The sequence below is a fragment of the Myxine glutinosa genome, chromosome 1, assembly GCF_964187855.1.
Source record: "Myxine glutinosa chromosome 1, kmMyxGlut1.1, whole genome shotgun sequence".
Classification (NCBI taxonomy): Eukaryota; Metazoa; Chordata; class Myxini; order Myxiniformes; family Myxinidae; genus Myxine; species Myxine glutinosa.
In genome coordinates, this window is record NC_136261.1 from 326,496,279 (window position 1) to 326,505,290 (window position 9,012).

General features: G+C 47.3%; 1 protein-coding gene and 1 long non-coding RNA gene across 7 annotated transcripts in view; one reads left to right on the forward strand and one right to left on the reverse strand.

Annotated features, from left to right (window-relative positions):
- LOC137411513 (3',5'-cyclic-AMP phosphodiesterase 4D) overlaps positions 1–9,012 on the reverse strand; it is a 626,580-nt gene that overhangs the window by 255,103 nt on the left and 362,465 nt on the right. The window contains exon 1 of one of the 5 annotated variants that reach the window (XM_078769741.1): positions 5,614–6,380. The exons of 3 other annotated variants lie outside the window; for them this stretch is intronic. The gene's annotated coding sequence lies outside the window, so the exon portion shown is untranslated. Of the gene's footprint in view, positions 1–5,613; positions 6,381–9,012 lie in introns of those variants that run through there. One more of the 5 variants, XM_078769749.1, reaches the window with a different exon arrangement.
- The window catches only part of LOC137411597 (uncharacterized), a 32,158-nt gene continuing 29,562 nt past the window's right edge, over positions 6,417–9,012 (forward strand). Inside the window, exons 1-2 of one of the 2 annotated variants that reach the window (XR_013621770.1) lie at positions 6,417–6,496; positions 6,657–6,765. This is a non-coding gene — a long non-coding RNA (uncharacterized LOC137411597). The other variant, XR_013621771.1, reaches the window with a different exon arrangement.

A 9,012-nucleotide genomic window follows, 5' to 3' on the forward strand; every position in this document is an offset into this window, starting at 1 on the left:
CTCAGATATGCAGTCAGTCATCACCTCATCAGACATGCAGCCAGTCACCATCCCCTCAGACATGCAGCCAGTCATCATCCCCTCAGATATGCAGTCAGTCACCATCCTCTCAGACATGCAGCCAGTCACCATCCCCTCAGACATGCAGCCAGTCACCATCCCCTCAGATATGCAGTCAGTCACCATCCCATCAGACATGCAGCCAGTCACCATCCCCTCAGACATGCAGCCAGTCACCATCCCCTCAGATATGCAGTCAGTCACCATCCCATCAGATATGCAGTCAGTCACCATCCCCTCAGACATGCAGCCAGTCACCATCCCATCAGATATGCAGCCAGTCACCATCCCATCAGACATGCAGCCAGTCACCATCCCGTCAGACATGCAACCAGTCACCATCCCCTCAGACATGCAGCCAGTCACAATCCCCTCAGACATGCAGCCAGTCACCATCCCCTCAGATATGCAGTCAGTCATCATCCCATCAGACATGCAGCCAGTCACCATCCCCTCAGACATGCAACCAGTCACCATCCCCTCAGACATGCAGCCAGTCACAATCCCCTCAGACATGCAGCCAGTCACCATCCCCTCAGATATGCAGTCAGTCATCATCCCATCAGACATGCAGCCAGTCACCATCCCATCAGGCATGCAGCCAGTCATCATCCCACCAGACATGCAGCCAGTCACCATCCCCTCAGACATGCAGCCAGTCACCATCCCCTCAGACATGCAGCCAGTCACCATCCCATCAGACATGCAGCCAGTCACCATCCCCTCAGACATGCAGCCAGTCACCATCCCATCAGATATGCAGCCAGTCACCATCCCATCAGACATGCAGCCAGTCACCATCCCATCAGACATGCAGCCAGTCACCATCCCCTCAGACAAGCAGCCAGTCACCATCCCACCAGACATGCAGCCAGTCACCATCCCATCAGACATGCAGCCAGTCACCATCCCATCAGACATGCAGCCAGTCACCATCCCATCAGATATGCAGCCAGTCACCATCCCATCAGACATGCAGCCAGTCACCATCCCATCAGACATGCAGCCAGTCACCATCCCATCAGACATGCAGCCAGTCACCATCCCATCAGGCATGCAGCCAGTCATCATCCCATCAGACATGCAGCCAGTCACCATCCCATCAGACATGCAGCCAGTCACCATCCCATCAGATATGCAGCCAGTCACCATCCCATCAGACATGCAGCCAGTCACCATACCATCAGATATGCAGCCAGTCACCATCCCATCAGACATGCAGCCAGTCACCATCCCATCAGATATGCAGCCAGTCACCATCCCATCAGACATGCAGCAGTCACCATCCCATCAGATATGCAGCCAGTCACCATCCCCTCAGACATGCAACCAGTCACCATCCCCTCAGACATGCAGCCAGTCACAATCCCCTCAGACATGCAGCCAGTCACCATCCCCTCAGATATGCAGTCAGTCATCATCCCATCAGACATGCAGCCAGTCACCATCCCCTCAGACATGCAACCAGTCACCATCCCCTCAGACATGCAGCCAGTCACAATCCCCTCAGACATGCAGCCAGTCACCATCCCCTCAGATATGCAGTCAGTCATCATCCCATCAGACATGCAGCCAGTCACCATCCCATCAGGCATGCAGCCAGTCATCATCCCACCAGACATGCAGCCAGTCACCATCCCCTCAGACATGCAGCCAGTCACCATCCCCTCAGACATGCAGCCAGTCACCATCCCCTCAGACATGCAGCCAGTCACCATCCCATCAGACATGCAGCCAGTCACCATCCCCTCAGACATGCAGCCAGTCACCATCCCATCAGATATGCAGCCAGTCACCATCCCATCAGACATGCAGCCAGTCACCATCCCATCAGACATGCAGCCAGTCACCATCCCCTCAGACAAGCAGCCAGTCACCATCCCACCAGACATGCAGCCAGTCACCATCCCATCAGACATGCAGCCAGTCACCATCCCATCAGACATGCAGCCAGTCACCATCCCATCAGATATGCAGCCAGTCACCATCCCATCAGACATGCAGCCAGTCACCATCCCATCAGACATGCAGCCAGTCACCATCCCATCAGACATGCAGCCAGTCACCATCCCATCAGGCATGCAGCCAGTCATCATCCCATCAGACATGCAGCCAGTCACCATCCCATCAGACATGCAGCCAGTCACCATCCCATCAGATATGCAGCCAGTCACCATCCCATCAGACATGCAGCCAGTCACCATCCCATCAGGCATGCAGCCAGTCACCATCCCATCAGACATGCAGCCAGTCACCATCCCATCAGACATGCAGCCAGTCACCATCACATCAGGCATGCAGCCAGTCATCATCCCATCAGACATGCAGCCAGTCACCATCCCCTCAGACATGCAGACAGTCACCATCCCTTCAGATATGCAGCCAGTCACCATCCCATCAGACATGCAGCCAGTCACCATCCCATCAGATGTGCAGCCAGTCACCATCCCATCAGATATGCAGCCAGTCACTATCCCATCAGACATGCAGCCAGTCACCATCCCCTCAGACATGCAGCCAGTCACCATCCCCTCAGACATGCAGCCAGTCACCATCAAGTCAGACATGCAGCCAGTCACCATCCCCTCAGATATGCAGTCAGTCACCATCCCATCAGACATGCAGCCAGTCACCATCCCATCAGACATGCAGCCAGTCACCATCCCATCAGATGTGCAGCCAGTCACCATCCCATCAGATATGCAGCCAGTCACTATCCCATCAGACATGCAGCCAGTCACCATCCCCTCAGACATGCAGCCAGTCACCATCCCCTCAGACATGCAGCCAGTCACCATCAAGTCAGACATGCAGCCAGTCACCATCCCCTCAGATATGCAGTCAGTCACCATTCCATCAGACATGCAGCCAGTCACCACCCCCTCAGACATGCAGCCAGTCACCATCCCATCAGACATGCAGCCAGTCACGATCCCATCAGATATGTAGCCAGTCATCATCCCATCAGATATAGCCAGTCACCATCCCATCAGACATGCAGCCAGTCACCATCCCATCAGACATGCAGCCAGTCACCATCCCATCAGATATGCAGCCAGTCACCATCCCATCAGATATGTAGCCAATCACCATCCCATCAGACATGCAGCCAGTCACCATCCCATCAGATATGTAGCCAGTCACCATCCCATCAGACATGCAGCCAGTCACCATACCATCAGATATGCAGCCAGTCACCATCCCATCAGACATGCAGCCAGTCACCATCCCATCAGATGTGCAGCCAGTCACCATCCCATCAGATATGCAGCCAGTCACTATCCCATCAGACATGCAGCCAGTCACCATCCCCTCAGACATGCAGCCAGTCACCATCCCCTCAGACATGCAGCCAGTCACCATCAAGTCAGACATGCAGCCAGTCACCATCCCCTCAGATATGCAGTCAGTCACCATTCCATCAGACATGCAGCCAGTCACCACCCCCTCAGACATGCAGCCAGTCACCATCCCATCAGACATGCAGCCAGTCACGATCCCATCAGATATGTAGCCAGTCATCATCCCATCAGATATGTAGCCAGTCACCATCCCATCAGACATGCAGCCAGTCACCATCCCATCAGACATGCAGCCAGTCACCATCCCATCAGACATGCAGCCAGTCACCATCCCATCAGATATGCAGCCAGTCACCATCCCATCAGATATGTAGCCAATCACCATCCCATCAGACATGCAGCCAGTCACCATCCCATCAGATATGTAGCCAGTCACCATCCCATCAGATATGTAGCCAGTCACCATCCCATCAGACATGCAGCCAGTCACCATACCATCAGATATGCAGCCAGTCACCATCCCATCAGACATGCAGCCAGTCACCATCCCATCAGATATGCAGCCAGTCACCATCCCATCAGACATGCAGCCAGTCACCATCCCATCAGACATGCAGCCAGTCACCATCCCATCAGACATGCAGCCAGTCACCATCCCATCAGATATGTAGCCAGTCACCATCCCATCAGATATGCAGCCAGTCACCATCCCATCAGACATGCAGCCAGTCACCATCCCATCAGACATGCAGCCAGTCACCATCCCATCAGATATGCAGCCAGTCACCATCCCATCAGACATGCAGCCAGTCACCATCCCATCAGACATGCAGCCAGTCACCATCCCCTCAGACATGCAGGCAGTCACCATCCCATCAGACATGCAGCCAGTCACCATCCCATCAGATATGTAGCCAGTTGTTCCATTCGTGTCATTGCCCAATGCCACACTGTTCATAAAGAAAAACCTCCAGAAAATGCAAATAAAAACAAATCCGATAACAAAGCAAACGTAACCGGAACCTTTTATCACAGTTGTTTTTTAACCAATTATATTGATCTACGGCTCATGTAAGAGTTTGTACATAAAATATATGCAGGAAGAAAGACTTTAGGAGACAACAATGTACTGTACAATGAATTATAAGGATATTAGTAGACAATGCACAAATACAACTTGCATGGTATGTGTGATTGATCTTGGGTTTTATGAGGTGCCACTTCAAATACGAATGATAAATAAGTCTTTAATATGCATTTCAGGATTCCACATCTTGATCGATCCACCTTTGTTTTCCACCTTTGTTTTCCACCTTTGTTTTCCACCTTTGTTTTCCACCTTTGTTTTCCAAGACCTCTACACAGCAGGTCGGGTAATTTATCAAAATTCCTGGCAACTTCACCTGGCAAATAAGCATTCCTCTATTTCACTCTTTTTCCTATTATCGTTGTTCAGAAAGAAATTATCACCTTAAATTTCATTCAAAATCCGGCCGTTTCACTCTTTCCGCCGATTAATCAATCCCTCTAATATTCTTAATCCTCATTTTCAAATACATGTTTGTCTGTCTCCAAAAGGATGAATTTGAAATGGTACAGTGATTTTGGCACGTCTTCGAGATGTGAATGTACAAGCCTCAGTTTGATAATGATCATGTGTGAAATAGAAAATAAAGAAAAGCTTAATGTCATGATTTATCAAGTTTTATGTCCCAAGCTATCTCCAGCATCATGGCCAAATTCAAAATTCCTGCTCTGACTTCCTGGGTCGGAGTGGAGACCCAACCAGGAGTGCAGCCTAGTAACTGCTTCGGCAGCACACACGCTCTCTGCATAGGGCATGGTATATAAATAATGATGGCGATGAACCTGAATAGGATTCAACATGGCCACATGGATCCCATCAGATCATCAGATCAAATAGCTGCCCTGGTGTACAAAATTGTGTATGAATGTTGACGGCAGGAGACAAACATTGTAGAAGATATTGAGAAATAAATGAGATATTTGACAGAAGAACGAGAACGTGGACAAAGGGAATAACAGAAATAAGATACGGGGAGTGGTAGACAAGATGGTGAGAGAAGGGGAAGCACACAAACACAACATTTGAGAGCAGGGACATCGGGAGATCTGTGGGAGGGAGAGGGCTTGGGGGGAGGAGACGTGGGAAGGGGGGTTGGGGGGGGGGTGGGAGAAGTATAAAGACTTGGGTATTATGGTGTAAAAGCAAAGTAAGTAAATAAAGTACCAGGTTTGTGCCACGGTAAAGCGGCGTCGCTGGTGGATGTTGCGGTTCATGATGAGCTTGCGGAAGAGGCTCGGTGAGCTTCGAGGTGAAGGTCGTGGAGAGTTGCCGGGTGAGGTGCGTGGGGAACCGGCCTGAGGCCCCGGGCCATGCGACGAGCTGGAGACGACCCTGCCGGTCTCGGTGCCCACCGGGGACAATAAATCATCTCCTGGAAGTTGACCAGCTATTGGGGAAGAGTCTTCACCTACTTCTTGTCTTTCTACCGTTGAATGAAGGTCCGCCATTCCGTTAAACTTCTGCAACATGCAGATATTGGAGATCTCGGTCTGTGAGTATTCTTTGCGCTCGAGACTCATCAACTTAAAACGGCATTCTTACTTGACTTTTTCAGCAGAAATTCAGGAGGAAAGTGAGTTTGACATCTTCATTCACCTTCAGTGAGATTATTTGTCCTGTCTCAAATGCCCACCAAAAAGATCGCATGGGGAAAATAATTCAAAGATCTGCAGAAAGACTCCAGAGATAATCTTCAAACTCCTCTTCTAATGTATTTCCTTTTCCAGAAGCAGATCAAAGTTTCCCCAACAATATGGCACGAGTCAAAGACTCATCCCAGACCTATCAGATCCACTGGCTAGATATCGTGAAAGTCATTTTGAGATCTAGCCTAAAAATACTTCCATGCTCCTCAAGTGAAAGCTTCCCAACTCTGCTCGGCCTAGCCAGCTCACCCTCCAGCTTGCTGTCCAGAGCCAAACTCTGACGAGCGTTGTGGTAAAAGGAAATATAGCCGGAGAGGAGGGCGCCGCGCCAGCCTGGGCAGGAGGAGAAGGGGAGGGGTGTTATGCCGTGCATCGGACCATTGGTTGTGGGAGACAGGAAGGTGGGTGACAACGAGACCGAGGGAGGGAATATTCTATCTGCAGACACAAGAAGGAAAGAGAAAGAGAGATATGGATGGTAAAAAGCAGGCAGGTGTGCATGCGAAAAACGTGTTGGCAGGCTTCCATTGTTGCGAAATGGTGCTGTTTATGTCCATACAGGCCTGTGCTTGCTGCTCGATTCACCGACTGGCTGTGGCTGCTATTAGTATGAAAAGGAGAGCTCAAGGATTGAGCATGCCGCTCTGCGTAGCACACAAAGCCCTCGTCGGTAAAACTGGTCTGTTATCTATATCGCTCCTATTCGCCATTCTCCTTTTCTGTTTAAATTTCATCTCTTTCCTTCATTTTCCTTGCTATGATTCTTGATTGTTCTCCATATGTAGACCTTCCAGCCCTTTAAACACCCACTGCCCCCCATCCCTGCACCCTAACATTTGAATGCCTCTACCTTTTCATGTAATTCAAAAATGACATAAATTATATAACAGTTTTAAAATTCATGGATGCAAGGTTGAATCCAAAATAATTTATTATTTTTTGTATAGTGTCTAAGGTTAGTGGATTAGCTTGCACGTCTGTTGGATGAAAGATCATGAGAATATGAAACAGAAATTTTACTAATTTATTTACCAACAACAACAACAACAGTGTTCCGTTCCAGTCATCTTGGCATCTAGTCAGAAGGTATACAATCTGTAATAAAAACTGTTGAGGGTATATATTATCAAGACAGGTTCATGGCTGGCTGAGTTTGATTGTGAGGAAGGATCATTAAAAATAGGGCTTTTTTCGATCAATGAAAACAAGGTTACGCAAGTAATTGTACAGGAATATTGAGGATATCGAAGACTGTTGAAAAAGGATATTCCAATTAGATGCTGTGAAATGATGGAGAACGAAAGAGCTAGGAGGAACCGCTTGAAAGAAAAACTGAGCTCCAATTCAAATTAGGCAGGGATTCTTTACTCAAATAGTAACTGATAGGTGAATGTATCGACTTGGTTAAGTAAGGCAGGTTGGTAGCAAGTTAAGGCAGGTACAAGTAAGGCAAGTGAATGAAGTGAGTGGTGCGTGTAACAAAATGATACTAACCTCGTACTGAAGAAAGCGTTAAGAACAACAAGGAGCTGATACTCCAGGACCCCTGCCTTTTGGATTGTAGGAGGAATAGATCTTTGTAATATGAAAGCTAAATTTTCAACGATTTTTGAAATATCGCGTACACAAGCCAAGTTGCCGAGATGGTTGCTATGGCAACATAATTGAGACAATCACAGCCGTGATCGAATCAGGTTGAGATAATGTCATGAGGAATGCATATCTGCAATATGAAAGCTAAATGTTAAATGGTTTTTGAAATATCATGTGCATAAAAGTATATGGACGGATGATCGGTCGGACGGTCAGTCGATCAACAACAACAACATGCATTTTAAGGCCATTTTCCCTGCTAGAGCGGGGGTTAGCCTATTTAGGCAAATGGCAAATTATTATTTTTGTTATTTTCTATTAAAATTTCATTTATTAATTTTCTATTATTAAAATTTTTAATAATATTTTCTATTATTATCTATTATTATTTTCTATAAATTTTTTATTATTTTCTATTATTCTTTATTATTTTTATTTATTTTTTTATTTTTATTTTCTATTATAAAAAGCAAAATTATTATTTTCTATTATAAATAGCAAAATTTTCTATTATTATTATCTATATTTTCTATTATTAAAATTTCTATTAAATTCTATTTCAACAATTAAAACTATTTAGGCAAAATTCCCTGTTAGGCAAATCGTCATTGCCGGGCACCAAAGGGGGCTCGGCAGTGACGCACACTGAAAGAGAGTACTCAGTTTTCACTCTGGTTTCTTTCTTTCTTGTTGTACACCGCTCCTTTCCTATGCCATCTCCAGGCATTGCAAATCGTCATTGCCGGGCACCAAAGGGGGCTCGGCAGTGACGCACGCTGAAAGAGAGTACTCAGTTTCAACACGGTCAGTCGATCGAAGAGCTCATTTTAATGTCCCTGTTCTCCGACCTTGTCGGAGGGGCAGGGGACAAGAATAAGTCGATCTCTTTCTTGTGGCCTGAATGCAGGTGCTGGCTATACGGGCATGCAGTATTTCTTTTCTGCATTGATATTTTATTGAATTGGGAAATTATGAAGAAATCCCAATACAAGGGCTCCAAAGCTGAGATCCATCAAGGGGCAATGGCAGCACCTTGAACAACAATGAAATAAACACCAACGACATCAATACCAGAACCTTTTTCTACGAAAAGACCGTCTGGCAAATCCTTCGATCTACTTCATTATCAATTCTCTCGAAGAAGTTTAGTCATTCAAACTTATGGGCCTCACTAGCAGACATGATCTTTATTGGGCAAACCACATATCTAAGTTGGCTTTGAAAGCTAGTCCCCGACTGACCTTGGCCAAGATCACACCTTCACGTTTATATACGTACAAGCTTGCCTTAATCCGCAGCTTGATGGAGTAATGCTCTCCACTCT